General features: G+C 39.4%; 1 protein-coding gene across 1 annotated transcript in view; it reads left to right on the plus strand.

The window, feature by feature from the left end:
* The first annotated feature begins 3,229 nt into the window (after positions 1 to 3,229).
* Positions 3,230 to 18,464, plus strand: part of Wwp1 (WW domain containing E3 ubiquitin protein ligase 1) — a 95,760-nt gene continuing 80,525 nt past the window's right edge. Inside the window, exon 1 of the mRNA XM_051198436.1 lies at positions 3,230 to 3,405. The gene's annotated coding sequence lies outside the window, so the exon portion shown is untranslated. The remainder of the gene's footprint in view (positions 3,406 to 18,464) is intronic.

The raw sequence follows: 18,464 nt of genomic DNA on the forward strand, positions 1-18,464 counted from the left end.
CTGGCCTACAGAATTATATCTAATACAATGTCTTAGTGTATTAATTGGGGCTGGCTCAGTGGTGGGACCAGACCGGTGGGAGGAAAACCTACTCCTAACATGTTATCATAAACAAAAGCAATTAACACACCTTTACATAGTTAAAATAATATTCTGCAATAAACAAAGCAGGGTTCTTTTCCAAATTAAAATAATATTCCATAACACCTTTTTATGACCCAATGTCAGAAATGACAGTTCAGTTTTGTTGTATATGTAAAAGCCAAGTTGCTAACTGTGGGCTATACTGAAAGAGAATTAGGCTTTAGTTCTCAAGGAAAGAAGTGTCCACAAACTTGTGAACACACTTTTTTTTTTTAAGACCACTACTGTTGGAGAAAAGTCCTTTAGCAAATATAATGGAGGGTACTGTGAGCTACTTAGAGAAAATCATTCTAAAACAAATGTTAGATGATTGTTTAATGAAACAGTAAGTTATTAAGGAAGTAGAAAACAGACACAGAGATTATATACTGTTAGAATGAAATGGATGTACATAGTGAAAAAGGAAACAAAAATAAAAAAGACAAATGTTTCACCTAAACCAGTATCTATATTGTATGGCATGCCAGTGAATAGTTCTGTAACAAAGTAGATAGTGATAAATAAGTACATATTTGCTCACATGGAATGAACTGTGATCACTTGGACATGTGGGAAAACTGGTAACATTGCAGCAGCAATTATTTGCTGAGTAGCCTATGTGTTAGGTGGCTGTAAGTATTGTACTTATAGCAAATTATTTATTTATTTATTTATTTTACTACATCGTGTAGTTATCACTATACCAATTTTCTAGCTTAGATACAATCAGATCAAGGAATTCGTAAATTCATAGCTTGTGGTGGCAACCAGGCTGGCTCATGCAATTAGGCAGCATAGGTGCAATGGATCTGGCTCACAATACTTTCAGAGTCTGGAAAACCAGTTTAAATCTTATGAAGATTAAAGAAAATTGTAAATACCACTATACTTTAAAGTATAATGTTAACACATTTTACATGGGCCAACGCAATGAGAAAATACAGTTTACAGTGGTTTTTGTTTGTTTAGATGAAAGAAGAGGCCTCACAGGTAGTTTCTAAGGACCTGGAAATGAGAAGTCACTTGCAGTTGCAGAGCTATGTTTTGATCCCAGCAACGTGTCACCTGGGCCTACAATCTTCCTGCAAGGCAATTTGCCAGTGTGTTTCAAAAGGTCTAAACTTATTCATGCTCTGTGATTACTCTGGAGGAGTTAACTGAGGCAGTACACAAGGACATGGGGAATGATTGATGAAAAGATACTAAGGAAATATTCAATAAAAATAAATATTTGATGTTAGGTGCTCAGGGATAGGAGAACCCTAGGGACTTCTTATGGGGCCACAGGGAGAAGGTCTAAGGCACCTGAAGAGTGAAAACAGTGAGGCAGAGCAATGCGCTCTGGAGGAAGGCAACCAAAGCGGGTGTTCTGAAGCAGCTACTGCATTTATTTAAAGAGATCTTACAGCAAAAACGTCCAGGACATGTTAAGGCAACACTGTTTAAACACCGAGCCAAGTGAGCACATCCAGTGATCTCCAAACAGTACAAACAGCATATGAGCTTGAAGGTGCTTTGAAAAGCAGTGTCATAAAAGCTGAGGAGCCAATGAATTTAACCAGTAGAGTGATGTGATGGGTGGTGTCCACTGGAGACTTGGCAGGATCTAGACTCACCTGGGAGATGGATTATCTTGGCTATGTTAACTGAAGTGGGAAGACAAATCTTAAGTGTGGACAGGGACATTTCATGGGCAGAGGATCCTGGACTACATACAATGAAGAAGCATGGTGAACATGCCTTTCCCTCTGTTTCCTGACCTCTGATTTATTATGACCAGCTGCTTCAAGCTCTTGCCACCAGACACCATCCAGAATAAACCCTTCCTCACTGAAGTTGTTTATGTCAGCATTTTACCACAGCAAGAGGATAGAATGGAGACAAGTCAAGTTGTCATGTATATTTTTGAGTAATTTTTGTGTACCTAACTTACATGTGAAGTTGGGGGCAGTAACTAGTGTACCAGAGTGGAAGCGGATATACATTTGTTCATTCAAATGTATTTACCGAGTCCTACAAATACTCATGAAGCCGTAGTGTTCTTGATATCCTATTGTTTCCAAAGTTACGACAACAAAGAGTGAATCAGAAAGGTGGTTTAAGGTCAACAAAAAAATTTTGGGACAGAAGTCTTAAAAAGTGGTTATGTTGAGAAGTTGTTACCTATGGGGCAGAGAAGGTATGCTAAAGCGTCACAGGTAATAGTGGAGAGGTCTTTGAAGAGAAGCCAGGATTTCTGAACGTTTGAAACAAGAGAACTCTGTAGACTCTAGGGTGGGTGTAAGTGATTTGTCGGGCCCATGCGAGGTGTTTGACTAACAACTGTACAATGCTGAAGAACTTTGATCTCTTTCTGAAGTAGAACAGCAGGCCATATGGTAAGTGGTCATCACTACTAGTATTTGCAGTGCGACCTTTCGAGCAATGTAAATTACCAACAGTGCTTTTTTAACCAGTTGACTCATTGGGCAATGGAGTCAAGAGAAGCTATCTTTCAGGATTGCTTTGTGGATTCGCTACAAGGACACGGATACTTGGATTTGCTCAATCAGCAGCTTTGTTATTGGGCCAGCGTGCTGCCAAGGGGAAGGGAACAATTTCCTTTCCCATACAAATGCAAGTCTTTTCAACACTTGCTAAAGGACCCTAAATCAAATGTTAAGCGAGATCAAGGGGTGTTCACTCACATCCTACTTTTGCTGTGATATGCTGGAGCAAGCACGTAAGTGACCTCAGGATCTTTCCTGAGGTTGTGCACGAGGCTCTGCGGCTGACTGAACAGGTCAGGTAGCAAGCAGTAAAGCTTCCAGCTTGGAAAGCCACCACCGGCTTCCCGGGGCTGCCCCGCCCCCTTTCCGGCTCGGGACCCGCCTCTTCCCTCCTATTGGTTGGCTTGCATCTCTGCTCGACCGTCGCGAAGACCCGGAGGAGCGGATCAGTCTTCTGGAGGGCTTGGCGAGGGCTTGCTGCGCATGTCCGAGGGCAGCTGGATTCCGGTTCTGGATTAGACTAGGGGCTCGGAGCGGCTCCGGCGGGGAGGCGCGCCTGTGCGCGGCACCGGCGTCGCGACTACGCTGCGCGTTCCGGAGAGAGGGAGGTGTGGGCCGGGGCGGGGTGGGGGGAGGGCCGGGTGTCGGCGCGCTTGGCGTGCGGGATCCGGTAGGCTGCGGGCGGCCTGGGCTGCCCGGCCGACGCCTGCTGCGAGATGGCTGTCTTGGGCGCGGAGGGCTGAGGAGGCGCCGCCGCGGTGGCCGCGGGCCCCGGAGCCGCAGCTTCGTGCGGGTAAGCACAGTGGGACGCGGGAGGCAGCCTGGAGGGCGGCCGGGCCGGAGTTGGCTGGGGTGGGGTCGCCGGGTTTGCCCCGGGCGGTCCCTGCCACCGGCCTGTGCGGGTGACACCGGAGCCAGACTGCAGTGCTCAGCCGCCTCACCGGCGGCTCGCTAGCGTTCCTGCTTCCCTTCCTCAGAACTGCTGCCCCGACTTTCACCCGGATCCCACCGGCGCGAGCCGGGACACCAGCCTCAGAACGTCCTTTTTTGACATGTTTTTAGCATTCAGGCTTTTTCACTGACTCCGCACCTCCTCCCATCAGCACCCCTAAGTCGCTACCTTTGGTGACCTGATAGGTTCAAGTGACCTTGCAAATTTTTCTAATCCTTATCTTGTGATTCGGGCCCTTTCCTTTAAATCTTCTTTTAAAATTTAAGTGTTGTTAGGATTGGTACTTTGCCCATCGCCCTCAAAGCCTTTAAATGATCAATTTTATGTGCCTAAAGGCTGTGTGTCCCTTTCTTTTTTTTTTTTTTTTACTCATCGGTTTGGAGTTGAAGTTCCTCTGCTTTAAGCGATCATAAGAAACCTTTATTATCAAAAAGGTGTATCTATTATAGTTTTGAAATATTTTACTCTTTCACCATGAAATAATTCATAGATGTCAGTCTTTTTCTATTAGATTTTTGTCTTTTGATGTGCAATAAGATTGAATTTCTGTTCTTAAAATGCTACAAACATTTTGTGTTTTTTTTGTTGTTTTTGTTTCTGTTTTCTCATGAAATACCCTTTTCACAGTTGTCTGTAGGATTCTGCAAGAGTTTATGCTTGCTTACAAATCCACTTGACATGTCTCACCAAGTGTGCTTGTAACTCTTAGTAACACTCACCTTTTAAAAAAAGACATTCTTTCAGTTATTTGGCTTGCTTTAGCCATGAAGTAATATACTTTGAAAATTACCACTTTTTAATAACTGTTAAAATTTAAAATTCAAAGTATAGTAGCCAAGTGTTGGGAGCTGTTGAAACTGAGATGTGTAAAGAATGTGCTTAGTTCTTTGAGACACAGATTTTTAACATTTTCAAATAATTCTTGAGATAACATGTAGAGCTGCTTTTAATACACTGTGCTTTTGAAACCCAGGCTGATCAGGTCTCTTGCCTTCAAAGAGATGTAATCTCTTCAGTTGTCTGAAATTTCTTTTACATGCTTGCACAGTTATTAAGCTTTAACTGGGTGACAGTGTGCAGTTATTTTGGGGTATATATGGATGCAATAATTAGCACCTTCTCTCTTTACAGCCTAGGGAGGAAGGTATGCATGTTAGATTACACACAACTGCTCCTTTTATGTATGTGTGAATAAATGGCAAGACCTCACTAAGTAGCCCAATTTGGCCTTGAACTTGCCATCTTTCTGCCTCAGACCTGAGCTCACAGTTCTATGCCACCATGCCCAGAATACCTCTCTCTCTCTCTCTCTCTCTCTCTCTCTCTCTCTCTGTGTGTGTGTGTGTGTGTGTGTGTGTTTCATACATATAAACATTCTCTCAATTCAAGTTTAGAGACCGTAGTTCTCAGGTGAGTTAAGCAGCTTCTTGTTTTGAAGTTGCTGGATTGAAGGGCGATGTGATTTTTCATAAAGAGGGAACAGTAATTTAAAAAGAAGGATCTAAGAGGATTTGGATGAAATCTAAAGGACTTGTACTTAGGTTACAGGTTAAGAAAACTAGAAATAAATAAAAACCAAGACCAGACCAGTAACAAAATTATTATTTTTGTGTTCTTTAGTTTTTTTGTTTACTTGTTTCTTTGTTTTTTTTTTTTTGTTTTTTTTTTTGTTTGTTTTTTGACAAAGGTTTGCAATGTAGCCATGACTGGCCTGGAACTTGCTTGCTGTGTAGACTAGGCTGGCCTTGAACTCATAGAGATACACCTCCCTCTGCTTTCAGAGCCCTGGAATTAAAGGGGTGTGCCACCACTCTGAACTTAAGAGTATGGTTAATGTCAGACTAATAACTAGGTTAGTAGGCAGTGAGGAGTCCACATGATTTTTGAGTTGGGAGTGAAACAATTTAAACCTTTTTTAAGGAGAATTAATCTAGTAGCATTGTGTAGTATGAATTGAGGGAGGAAGAACCTGAAGATTCATAAACCTCAAGATTTCTATCATTATGGATAGCAAGGGTCTGAACACGTGGAAAGGACAGAGAAAGGAGGATAGAATTTGGTGATTGGGTAAATGAAGACAGTTAAAATAATTGGCAGCATGACTCAGTGGGTAAAGGTGATTTCTGCCAAGCCTGATGACCTAATTTGGGTAATAGTAAGATAATCTACTCCCAAACTTGTTCTCCTATCCTCATACTTGCACAGTGACACAAGCACATCTTCTTCCCTCCACAAAAGATTTTATTTTTATTTATTTATTTGAGAGGGTTTCACAATATAGCTCTGGCTGTCCTGGAACTCACTATGTAGACCAGGTTGGCCTTGAACTCACAGAGATCTGTCTTCCTCTGCCTTCTGAGGGCTGGGATTAAAGATATATATCACTATGCTCAGCTAAAGTAATTGTTTTTAAGACAACTAAATGAAGGTTCTGATTCAGGTCTGTAGAGGGACTAGTGGTAGCATTGAAGTATTATCCTTAGTACTTGTATATAAGGTTCAGACTCCTTTGGGGATTACTGGGATAAAAGAAATCAGCAATCAGCTGGCCATATGCACCCATGCCTTGTGGGTGTGATTTTAGGGGAATCCGTGGATTATCTGAAGCTCCTATATGAAACCCGTGGGTCATCTCTTGTGCTGGGGGTGGCCTTTAGAATTACTGTGAAGTTAGTGACCCTGATTGTATATAGAGGTACTTTGTGCAAGTACCTAGAGACAGAATGATGCACTGTGCTGTGGCTCACACTTTCTATATATAACATTGCCTTTTATTTGTTATATTATGAAGCAAACTTGCCCAAGAGTTTAGATGTCTATCACAAGTCTAGTTGCAAGTGGTAAAATAGAATATGGAGTTTGTTGACAGTGGTGTTTGTTTTCCTTCTTTTCTTTCTTTGTATCAAGGGAACACATCTGATTTACTGTTGATTGGATATAGTTATATATTTTAAGTGTTGAGTCCAGGAGATTCCTTCCAGTTAAACTTTTGTGATTCTTGGTGCTTAGGTTTTCATTGGAACATCTGTACTCATCGTTACTTCTGTATACTTGAGAACTGATGAGACTAAGGGATGATATGGGTGGGTAGAGAACAGATAGCAGTATCAGTTCAGACACTATGTGGCTCTCAATTAGGAATCAGGGAAGAGACGATGGAGGTACCACCATTGGAAGAGACTTGGACAGCATCTTAGTTTCTTCTATTCCTTACTTAGGAATATGCTTATCCTTCATTCAGGAAGCTGCATGTGACAAAGAAGTGAAATAGGGATTCATTTTCAGTAAATTTTCTGAATTTGATTAGTTGGCTTCACTGCACCCATATAAGATTTTTTTTGGTCTGGTTGGAGGGATCATCTTCTGTTAACGAAGCTTTGAGTTCATAATTATTAGACAGGGTCTCACTATTGAACCCTGGCTGGCCTGGAATTCCCTGTGTGTACTTTGAACTCACAGAGCTCTGCCTTTGCCTCTCAAGTGGTGACACTAAAGACCTGTGTTAGCACACCTGGAAAAATCATTTTACTTTTATATAGATGTCTGATATAATTATAATGAACAGTAGAAACCCCAATAAATTGTGTATTATAAGTGGTATTCAAGGAGCTAGTCCCTAATATAAGTGGAAGACTTGCTGGCAAAAACACACATGGACTTTCTTATTTGCTGATATGGACACAATATCTCATGGCACACCATAGTATTTTTTATTCTTTTTATGATAGTTTTTACACTTTATCATGTGATTCTTGTGACATTTAAGAATTAGGTGGGTAGAGAGGAAGCTATCATGTTCTAATCTACGTGGTTCACTGAAGTTTTAAATGTTAAGTGCCCTGCATGACTAGTTAGCAGCCCAGATTAGAATTAGAACTAAAACCTACATTCTGTTCTTAATTCGGTATTTTTTTTCCCACCGAATTTCTGATCCTTTGCATACAGTGGAACTTTGAAGTTACAGCATGTACCTATTGGAAGTGTTTGTTGCTTTCTTTGTATTGACATTGGTAACTTCATTTGATGTGGCTACTGGTTGGTAATTTGGAAATTTATAAATATTTTATCACCAAATAGTTAATCTCTAGTCAAGGATAAAGCAAACATGTAAGATGGATATCCTCTGTGGAAGAAACATTGGGAAAATGTTGACATTAATTTACTTTGGAAAGTTTGTTGATTTTTTTTTTAATTTTTGTTTTAAAGATAGAGTTTGATTATCTTATATAAAAGGTTAGCCTTGAAAATGTTTTACTTATTTATCTACGTGTGTGTGTGTGTGTGTGTGTGTGTGTGTGTGTGTGTGTGTATAGCACAGAAGTAAGAATCTTATTTCAAACTGATATTGTGATGTCTTATGATTTTTACTATTATATAAGTTTATATATCACCCCTCTTCATGTATAAAAGCTCTTAGTAAACTTCAAATTAATATTTAAACATTTTTAGTGTTGTAGATTGTTTTTAAAGTATCAGATGATTTTTAAGTTATAGTGAAGAATAGCATGTGTTGATTCGGCTTGGACATTTCCTAAGTTACTATTCATTTGCCACACATACTGTATGTTACTCTATGTCAGATGTGCTAGCTGCTGGGGTTTTGAGACAATACACTGGAAGCCTATTCTAATGGAATTAGAGCTCATTAGAGTCTTTGGCACCAAGAAAAGCATAGACCTTATCTGCTGTTGTTGGGAAAGTAAGATTAATGACGTCCCTTCTTTTCCTGTGGTATTTGGGCAAGTTATGCAGAAACACAAGGAGCCCAGCAGCATTGTTTCACCTATTGATTGCTCTCTAACAAACAACCCTAAAACCAAGTGACTGAAAGCAACTGTCTTTCTTGCTTACAGTTGTCCCTCTTGGGTGTTTTCTGGCATTGTTCATCAACACTATACTGGCTGTATTCAACTGGCATTCCAGCTGGAGTAGTGCACACTCTCCTTTTGTAGTCCTTTATCTCTGTGGCCTTCACAACAGGGTTGTGAGTTTTACCTTGTAATTTAGAACTCTGAAGAGTATAAAAGCTCAAGGAATCAGGCCTTCTTAAGGCGTGTTCCTGGGACTGGCACAAAATCAGTTCTGTTTCATACTTGTGAAATCACAGGTTTGGTCTATATTGGAATAAGGAGCTGGATCCATTTGGGGCTACCTAGTAATGGATTATGGCAGAGTTTTCATAAGAACAGCATCAATTATGTTATGTAAAGACATGTCTGCTAGAAGACTGTTTGGAAGCTCAAGCGTACACTGCTTACTGATTTCCCCAGTCAAAATTTTAAGCTGGGCCTGCCAGAGGGCAAGTAAGTGTACATGACAGTTTGCTTGGCTTACGGCACAGATAGAAAGAAGCCTTTGGCTCTGTCTTTGGTTAAAAATGCAAAAGAACTGTGTGGTAGTTAATCATCTTGTCTGAATTTAGAATCATGCCTTTGGGTGTGTCTGGCCTTGTTCTGCAAGGTGTGTGCTCCACCATTCCAAGGTCTGGAGTTGTGGACTGACTAAAAAGGAGAAGATAGCTGAGCACTGGCTCTCTGCCTCCTGACTTTGGGTGCAGTGTGACCAGCTGGTGCTTGTTCTGATACCTGATTTCCCTGCTGTGAAGGACTGCCCCAAACAGATCCTTCTTTCCCTACTTTGCTTTTGTCAGGTATTTTGTCCCCAAAATGAGAAAAGTAACCAATAGAGGGTAGAATGTAGCTGGCTTAGGGATTGCCTGCCTGGCATATATGAATCCCAGGAATCACAGAAGTGGGGTGCTCTGCAGTTACATATGGCATATGCTAGGGTAGCAGGGAGATTTGCAGCTTCTGTTTGAGGACAATGGGGTTTAAGAAAGTGCAGGCCTCATGACTCCAGATTGATTCAGAGAAATGATTTACCCAGTATTATGTGTTGATCAGACAGTACCCCATGTAGAGAGTGATCTGTGGTAAGCACAGGCCTTATCTCTTCACTCCTTGTGATAAAATGTAAGACCCAAGGGAGCAGAGTTGCTTGATCATTCTTGAACAGCATGTACCTCCTTTTTTGTTTGTTTGTTTGAAATATCTTTAAAGAGGTTGGTACGAGCCTTTCCAATGGAGAGAATACACCATAGGATCCCAGAGTTTATTGAAAGCTTCTAAAGGACTGAAGCTAGTAGGCAGTGTTCCTTTCTTCCTGGCACAGGTGATTAGTCGCTGGCTGGCTATTTCTCATGGTTTTGACCCTGCAGGTACTTTGTCTTTGTTTCCTCATATCTTTTCTGTATTGTTCTAATTAGTTACTGAGTAATGGCATGATTAACTGAGGTAAAAGAAGTGAATGCTTAGTTTTTATTACTTTGTATTTTAGGAGATTAATGAGGTAGTACATTTAACTGAAACAATTATACTCAAAACTTGACCCTGCAACCTATAACAAATAATCTTGCAGATTTCTGAAGAGGTTTGGTGATTGGGTGTGCTGAGAAACATGATTTAGGAAAGGCTGGCTTGCAGGCAGGATGGGTGGAATTTTCTTAAGGTATCTCTTGGCATTTTTCCTGCCCCTTAATTACACAGATATTTAAAAAAAATGTCCCAGCAGTAACAGAATTGCTAGTATTGTAGCTTTGTTTCAATAAAGAAAACAAGTTCTTTGGATAGCTGTTTAGTACTCTTGTAATTATTAAGGTGGGTGGAAGCAAAAGTTGAGTCCTGACTTGAAGTAGGATACTTTGGCATCAATCCATCCTAACTTGCCAGTATGCACTACTCTTTGTACGTTGTAAATTAGAGTGGGGAGAATTAGTTAAGTGAGGCTTCTCTCTGTAAGAAGTTAAATCAGGCATTCAGGCATGGTTGTTTACACAGAGGTCAAGGCAGGAGGATTTCCAGTTTGAGGCCAGCATCTCTCTCTCTCTCTCTCTCTCTCTCTCTCTCTCTCTCTCTCTCTCTCTCTCTCTCACACACACACACACACACACACACACAGACAGACACACACAGACACACACACACAGACACACATACACACCATTTACTCAGAGGTCAAGGCAGGAGGATTTCCAGTTTGAGGCCAGCATATCTCTCTCTCTCTCTCTCTCTCTCTCTCTCTCTCTCTCTCTCTCTCTCTCTCTCTCACACACACACACACACACACTCCTGAAAAAAAATAAAAACAAAACAAAAATCCCCCAGCAAAACAACCACAAAGGAGGCAAAGTAAATTGCTTCCAAAGTGTAACCTTTAGAACAGAAACTCTCTTGACCTAGGAGTTTTTTTGTTTGTTTTGTTTTTTGAGACAGGTTTCTTTTTTGTAACATCTCTGGCTGTCTTGGAACTCACTTTGTAGACCAGGCTGCCCTGGAACTCCCAGTGATCCCTTGCCTTTGCCTCCCAAGTGCTGGGATTAAAGGTGTGCACTACCACTGCCTGGCTTTCTGTTTGTGCTGTTTACTTTCAGTGCTGCCCCAATTCCTTCATTTGCAAAATGGAGAGAATGTCTTTATTTGGGGTTTTAATTGAGAGGATGTGTATAAAGTAGAAATCATAGTAGCTTCAAAATTATAAGCCCATACATTTTTATAATTTTAGTTATTAAGTTGAGAGTTCAAACCAGTAGGTAGTTTACTGTGGCCTACTCATTTGGTTAAGGACAGTGCAAGTTTAGTTTTGGTGTATACAAAAGTGAATATCAAATATCTTCTCTCAGTTGAACAAATAAGTTGTAAAAAGAGTAAGGATTATTCTGGGAAAGATCCAGACTCATCAGACTGGTGGTGTATCAGTCGGCAGTGATTAGGCTGCACAACCAGGGGGCCAAAAATTGTTAACATCGTCCTTATTCATTAGGTTAAATGTGTATGAATTGGTTGGTCAAGATTTAGCATCTGCCCAACAGTTATGGGGTGTGGTGTGGGGGATTTGCTGAGCATATGGGTCTTTCAGGACCCAGGTATATGGTCCCTAGAAGGTTTTTTGGGACTCTTTACCTTTACCACTCAGATGATGTTATACATGTTAATTTGATTAACCTTTGACAGAAACTTTCTGTAATTTGGGACCCTAATGTGATTGTTATTCTAGGAAAAATGTTCCTTAGTAGCCATGTGAAAAGTAAACATAAAGAAAATGTAACATTTGAACCTTCCAGATGTTTGAAAAGGCTTACGATAACTGTCAGAAATGTGATCCAAACAAACTACAAAAGCTGGTGTCCAGGGTTTATAGCCCTGAGCAGGCAAGTGAAATGCCCTGACTTCTTTGTTCAAAAACATGTCCCATTCTACCAAAGAAATTCCTTTCAATTTCTTCTTTTTCTTCTTCTAAATGTGGTCTTGAAAGAATTAGATATTATAATAATCTGTTAGATACTCTATTGCATTTTACTTATCTCAGACAAGGCAATTCAGAAATAGATACATTGATTGAAATGTGTCAGATTTGGAATTTGGGCTTTTGGATAGAAAGTAGGTTAACTGTGGGTGTGGTATGTCTTTTGGGAAAAAGCCATTTTGTAGCATAAGGACATTTACTTGGGAAGAAAATCATGAAAAGGGGTTTAAATTTAAAGTCAGTAAAAATGGAAAAAAACTTTATATACTTTTTACTTGTTGATGATGGCCATGTGCTTTGCTGTCACTTAAATGTCTCTCAGATATGTGATCAGCAGGACCTCTAAATTCAATCAGATTTAAATTTTGATTTGTTTTTGGAGTCAGGGTCTTATCCTGTAGCTCTGGCTGTGATGGAACTCACTCTGTAGACCAGGCTCTCCTTGAACTCAGAGTCCTGCCTTTCCCTGTCTTCCAAGTGATGAGAGTAAAAGTGTGCACCATCTTGCCTGGCAGACTTTTTTTTTTTTAACCTTTTATGTGAATGGGTGTTTTGCCTGCATGTGTACCTGCTTTTCACAGAAACCAGAAGAGAATGTCAGATCCCCTGGGACTGAGTTACAGATGACTGTGAGCTGTCTTTGTGGGTTCTATGAACTGAACCTAGGTCCTTTGTAAGAGCAGCCAGTGCTCTTGCTGCTAAACTGTCTCTGTCGGCCTGAGTCAGATCTTTTATTTTAACAGCAGACCTTTAAATTGGGGACAGTTCCTGGAAAAACCAAAGGTGTGGTTGAAAAGCAGAGGCTACTGCAAGTGTGTTCTGGTAAACAACACACCAAGCCCTTGGTTCCTTGTAAATTGGGACGAGTTAGTTGGCATTTCTGTTGGAGGAACCCATTGTTTTTGTGCTTGTCTTCACCGAGGAATATAATGTTGGTATTTAGGTGTAAATACCCAGAATGCATGGTATGCATTTTATTTGGAAATTTTATTTTTCTAGGTTAATAATTTTGGTAATTATAAATTTTCTTTGTAATTTAGATTTTTATTTAAAGTGTGACATCTAATAAAAGCCTAAACCTTATGTAAAGGAATACAAATCTAGATTTGAGATCTGGTACTCATTTTACTTATGAGTGCTTGTATGAACCTAACTTGAGTTTTACTGTGTATCTGTTAGCTATTCATATGTACAGTAAGAAAAATAGCACCCAATTTATAGACATTTATGCAGATTTAAGCCTGACTGTAGTATTGCTCTGGGATGTGTTTGTACTACATTTTCATTCATTGATTCAGATCTGTTTTAGAATTTAGAATGGGCTGGTAGACCATTCAGTAGAAGAGAGCCCTTCCGGTGCAGCAGTGAGGATGTGAGTTCAGATCCCAATCATCCATGTAGATAGGCCCATCCATGTGCATCTCTAACCCAGTGCTAGGTGTGTGTGATGGGGGCAGCAGTGACAGAAAGACATTGTCAGCTTTCTGTTTACCTACCAGTCTAGTTGAAAACAGCCAAGGGAATAGGGTAGAGGAGCTATAGAGGACAGCACTTCATGTCCTCTGCTCACATGTACATACATGCATATGGCACCCTCCTCAACACCCCCCCCCCCACCAAAGCATGAAAGCAGGCAAGCTTAATTCTACATCCAATACAGTTTATGCAAAACTGCAGGGAAGGTCTGAGGCAGTGCCCCTGCTTCAGCAAATGCTGAAGTGTGAAAAAGCAACAAATAGCCAGATTTTACTGCGAACATAAGTACAGATGATTAGTTAAGAGACAGGAACTTTCAGTCTTAAGGCATTTTGTGTTTTGAATTTTTGGGTAACAAGTTGTAATTTTACTATATTTAAGCTTGGTAAAGATTACATTCCCTAGGAACTGAGTTTTAGCTTTTTAATTGGTTACATAATTTTGAAAAGTTCTATGTATTTAATAAGAAGTTATATCTTACTCTGTGCTTTAAAATATATTGCATATAAAGTAATGTTGCATATCTATTATTTGACTAACTCTGAATTACTTTGAAATTGTTTTGTTTGTATTTTGCTATTGTTTGTTTTCAGCAGGATTTGCCATGCAGTCTAAGCTGGCCTTGACCTCACTTCTACCTACTAGGCATTGCCTATATTCTTAACTCTAGAAAAAGTTTCTCCACTTTCCTAGGGTTATTGTTAGCACCTAAAAGGTAAAACAGTTTCATGGTGGTGATTTCATTTTTCACATAAAAAAGAAATGGGTTAAATACAAGTAGGAGAGCAGAAGTTAGACTTAGGTCTTTCTGACTTGAAAACTGTTTTTTTGTGTTAACTTATCTCCAGCATGCTCTTCTGAAACTAAAAATTAAAAAAAGTCACTTTGGAATTTGAGATTAGGAAATATCCATGGCTATAAAAACGGTGGTAAATTAGAATTTGTAATATATTTAGGAATAATAAATATTCGAGGGGAATTTAGCTTTGGTCGTGATAGCCTAGGGTCCAGTGCAACATGAAAGAGTAACCCTTTTCAGCGGGAGTGGGTTTGATGGATATTCAGGGCTTTGTGTCCTGAGTCTCTTCATCTGCGTGAGCTCCTCTTCAACTCCAAGTCTTTGTGACTGCTCTCTGCTGCTTCATGCAGTTGACCCTCTGTATCGGTAGGTCCTGCACTCACAGGTTCAGGCAACCTTGTACTGAAAATCTTTGAGAAAAAATTTCCTGTGTGTGTTGAACATATTCATGACTCCCCCTCATCTTTTATTTTCAGAACAATTACAGTGCAATGTATTTTAGATAGGATTTACATTGTGTTATTTAAGTAATCTGCAAGTGACTAGAGTGTATGGGAGGCTGTGTGTAATTTTATACAAATATTGTACCATTCCATTTAGTTGACACCACATCTGTGGATACAGGTATTCCCTACGGGTACCCAAGAATAATAGTGTTTAGGCATTATTTTCTGTGAGTTAGCTGGGACTCAGTCTCAGAGTCTGAACTAAAATTTAATGTATTTAGTCTTGAAGAGTGGTTTTTAAATTGATACCATGCAGCATTTGAGTAGGACATTTGTTTTCTACAGTGATCCATAGGACAAGAGGAAAAATTACTAAATGCACATTTTTTTTTTTTTTGCTTTAAACTTAGTATTTTCCTATTCTGAAGATAATATTGCATATTATAAGATAATGAGAAATAGCACATTAGGAAAAAAGGAAGTACCTAGTTTCCAGTGCTGACACCATTCAGGTGTAATCCTTTGTTGGTTTAACTGAAGCTTAGTGCCAGTGTTTTTCAGACCAAAAAGAAAAAAAGATAAAAAAAAAAAAAAAAAAAAAAAAAAAGAATGGGAGCTCAGCACTTTGGCACTGGAGGCTGAAGTAGGAGGACTGCTGAGTTTTTGAAGCCAGCCTGAGCTTGAGACCTTAGGGCAAAAAAAAAAAAAAAAAAAAAAAAAAAAAAAAGAGGGGGAAAAAAAGGAAGAAAGAAAAGATTCCCCCCCCCAAATATGAATCACTTCTTAAATTAAGTATAGAAGAAATTGTTAGGCATAGAATACTGAATTGAAATTTTTAATGATGGTCGTGAGGGTACAGTCTTGGGTTTTTATTAGTCTAGGGTTTTTAACTCCTTTGGGCTAAAGGCTGGAAGGGTTGCTGCTAGATTTGAGAATGTTTTCCTTTCTGACTAATGTTTTTGTTTAAAAAAAAAAAAGGCATGCACACTTTTTATGTCCTTTCTTAGAAAAGAGTTAAGCTATTTTCTTTTGGAGAAATTGATAACAAAAAAATAAATGTAACTTTTTTAGGCACCATTTTTATGGTGCAATATCACCATCTTGTGGTGTTTTAGAATATTATTTTCAAAGCTTTCCAAACATGAACTAAATTACATATTTGATGTCTTGATGTTAGCCAAGGATTATACCAGATGTGTATTTGACAATTCTTGTAAATGGGCTGTGGAGTTAAAAATAAAAAGTGTGATTGATGAAAATAATAGTATAAAATGAAACAATTATGAGTTAGAGTTTATGAGTAGTTTACTAATATTTCTTATTTTATGAGATAAGTAGTTTCAGTGAAATAATTGCGAACTTAAAAAAATCCTTGTTCTGTTATGCATTTATTATTTAAGTAGAAACTAAAACATAGAGTGATTTAAGTATTATGTGTTAGATATTAATGGGGATTTAAAATTTATTTTATTGTAAAATAGTGCTTTCTATGCTGATGACTCTTGGAGGAGATTTTTTTGCATTAATTTGTATACTTTATAAGATATTATGATGATAATTCAATTCTTCCCCTTGATGTAGTGTCTCATTTTGCCAAGGCTGCATTTGAATGCCTTTCTGGGCTCAAGTGACCCTTCTAACTCAATTGGGGCATATGGGAGGGAGATGTAAGGTGATTTTCATGATGGTTTTGAGGGAAAGAGAAAAAAAGAGACCAAAAAAACAAACAACAACAGCAACAACAAAAAGACAATGCTATTATACAAAAAACACCTAGAAGGCTTCTGGAAAGGCTTGATGGAAAAAGAAGACCAAGAGGGGCATGCCTGAGAAGAAAAGTGGGCAGAGTGGTAGGGCCCATCAGATCAGGGTGAGAGTCATTTGTGCTAATGGAAAGGTTGAAGACTGGCACACTGCAAGATGGCGAGGAACCAGTGTGACTATGAAGGCCTTACCTTGTCAAGGGCCATGCAAAAGAATGAAGGCCTGGAATGGGAAGAACAGATGGATTGAGTGGTATGAAGTTTATGCAGGAATCTGGATCTCGGAGTCAAAGAAGTGATGATCTAGAGTTTGTTAAAAATGTTTCTGAGAGCTTAGAGAATATTTGGGTGTTTCTTTTTTCCCCTGTGTCTCTCATATGCATTTCCCATGGTGTTATCGTGAACCCTGCTTTGTTCTGCAAGTAACTGATCTGGGTTTCTTTCTATAGTTTCAAGAAACAGAGAAACAGGCTGGGCATTGGTGGCTCACGCTTTTAGTCCCGGCACTCGGGAAGCAAAGGCAGAGGCAGGCGGATCTCTGTGAGTTCGAGGCCAGCCTGGCCTACTGAGCTAGTTCCAGGGGAAAAAAAGTAACAGAGAAATAGGAAATTGCTTTGTCGCAGGACTCTGTTACTTGAAATTCATAAAAAAAGCTAATGCAGGTGTAGCATTACCTTGGTCACTGAGACTTTTGAATGCCCCACTTTCCACAGAATCGAGGAGTTCCCAAGGATGGAAAACTAGAATGTGGATGGTCCTGGACAAGCAAGGCTACCTTCCTGTCATTGTCATGTATTATAAATTTATTAAAATACCAAAAGTATCTTTTTATAATTTATCTTTTATGTAGAAGTAACACTCTTGTTTTATTTTAATTCTCATGTACTATAGTTTACATTTTTATAAAATAATTATTTATGTGCTTTAGAGTTGCTAAATTGGGTATTAGGGAAGCTGATAGATTCATCCACTTTTATTATTTTTACATCCGCTGAGTTTCAAATTTTGTGCTGTTGATACAATAACTGCCTCAATTCAGGATTTGTAGCTTTTTAGTTCCCTGTTTTTCAGCCAAGCTTCTCAAGCACTTGATGCTCTCTGCCCTATCTTGTTACTGGGTTGTTTCCTTTCTTCTTCCAATATTGTCTCCAAAACTAGACTTTCTGTTGTTGAATCTGGACTCTGTCTTCTGCTATTTTCTATCTGTGCTGTTCTTTACAGATTAGACAATCAATGCATATATTTATTGATTGATCCAGGCCTAAGGAGCTGTGACAGTATTTCACCGGCCTTCAAAGCCTTAATACTGTGCTGAGTATATGTAGAATATACGGACAGTTCAGGTTATTTTATTTTATTTTATTTTTATTTTTTTTGCTAGGGGAGTGTTGTTTATTCTTTTATTTTATTGCTTTGACTTTACAGTGGTACCCTGAAAGAAGTAGGCAGTTAGATACATCTTCTAGAGCTGGCAGTGCATGCTATAATTTGAGCACTCAGGATCTGAGGCCAGCCTGGGCTACCTAGTGACCTAATGAGACCCATTCTCTGAAACAACAAACAACCCCTTTCCCATTCCCTCCCCCTCCCCCTTCTTTTTGCTGTTGTTTTTGAGACAGGGCTTCACTGTATAGCTCTGGCTGTCCTAGAACTTATTATGTTGTTCAGGCTGGCCTTGAACTGGCAAAGATCCATCTGCCTCTATCTCATGAGTGTTGGGATTAAAGGTGTGCACCACACCTAGCTTCCTTCCCCCAGTTTCTAAATGAAGCTTTGATAGGTCTCTAATTTCAGAGTACTAGAAATATAGTGTATTGCCTATAGTTAGGATTCCCCCATGTTCTCTGCAGTTGATTAAAAAACCCTTGTGGTTATTTTCAAAGAGTTGGACTGGACAAAATCGGCTTAGATGTACATGCCTTCTCCTCTACACATTGATTTTAACCCAGTCTTATTTGGCCGAATATCCACTTTGTTGAAAAGTTTGGTCAGACTTTGCTATTTCTCTTGCTCACTTACTCTCTGAGTTGCTGACCCTGAATTGACCCTACAGTCTTTCTCTGTCCTTATATGCTGGGTATCAAGTACACTAGGAAGTAGACATACCAACATGCA

This window comes from Phodopus roborovskii, unplaced genomic scaffold (genome assembly GCF_943737965.1).
Source record: "Phodopus roborovskii unplaced genomic scaffold, PHOROB, whole genome shotgun sequence".
NCBI lineage: Eukaryota > Metazoa > Chordata > Mammalia > Rodentia > Cricetidae > Phodopus > Phodopus roborovskii.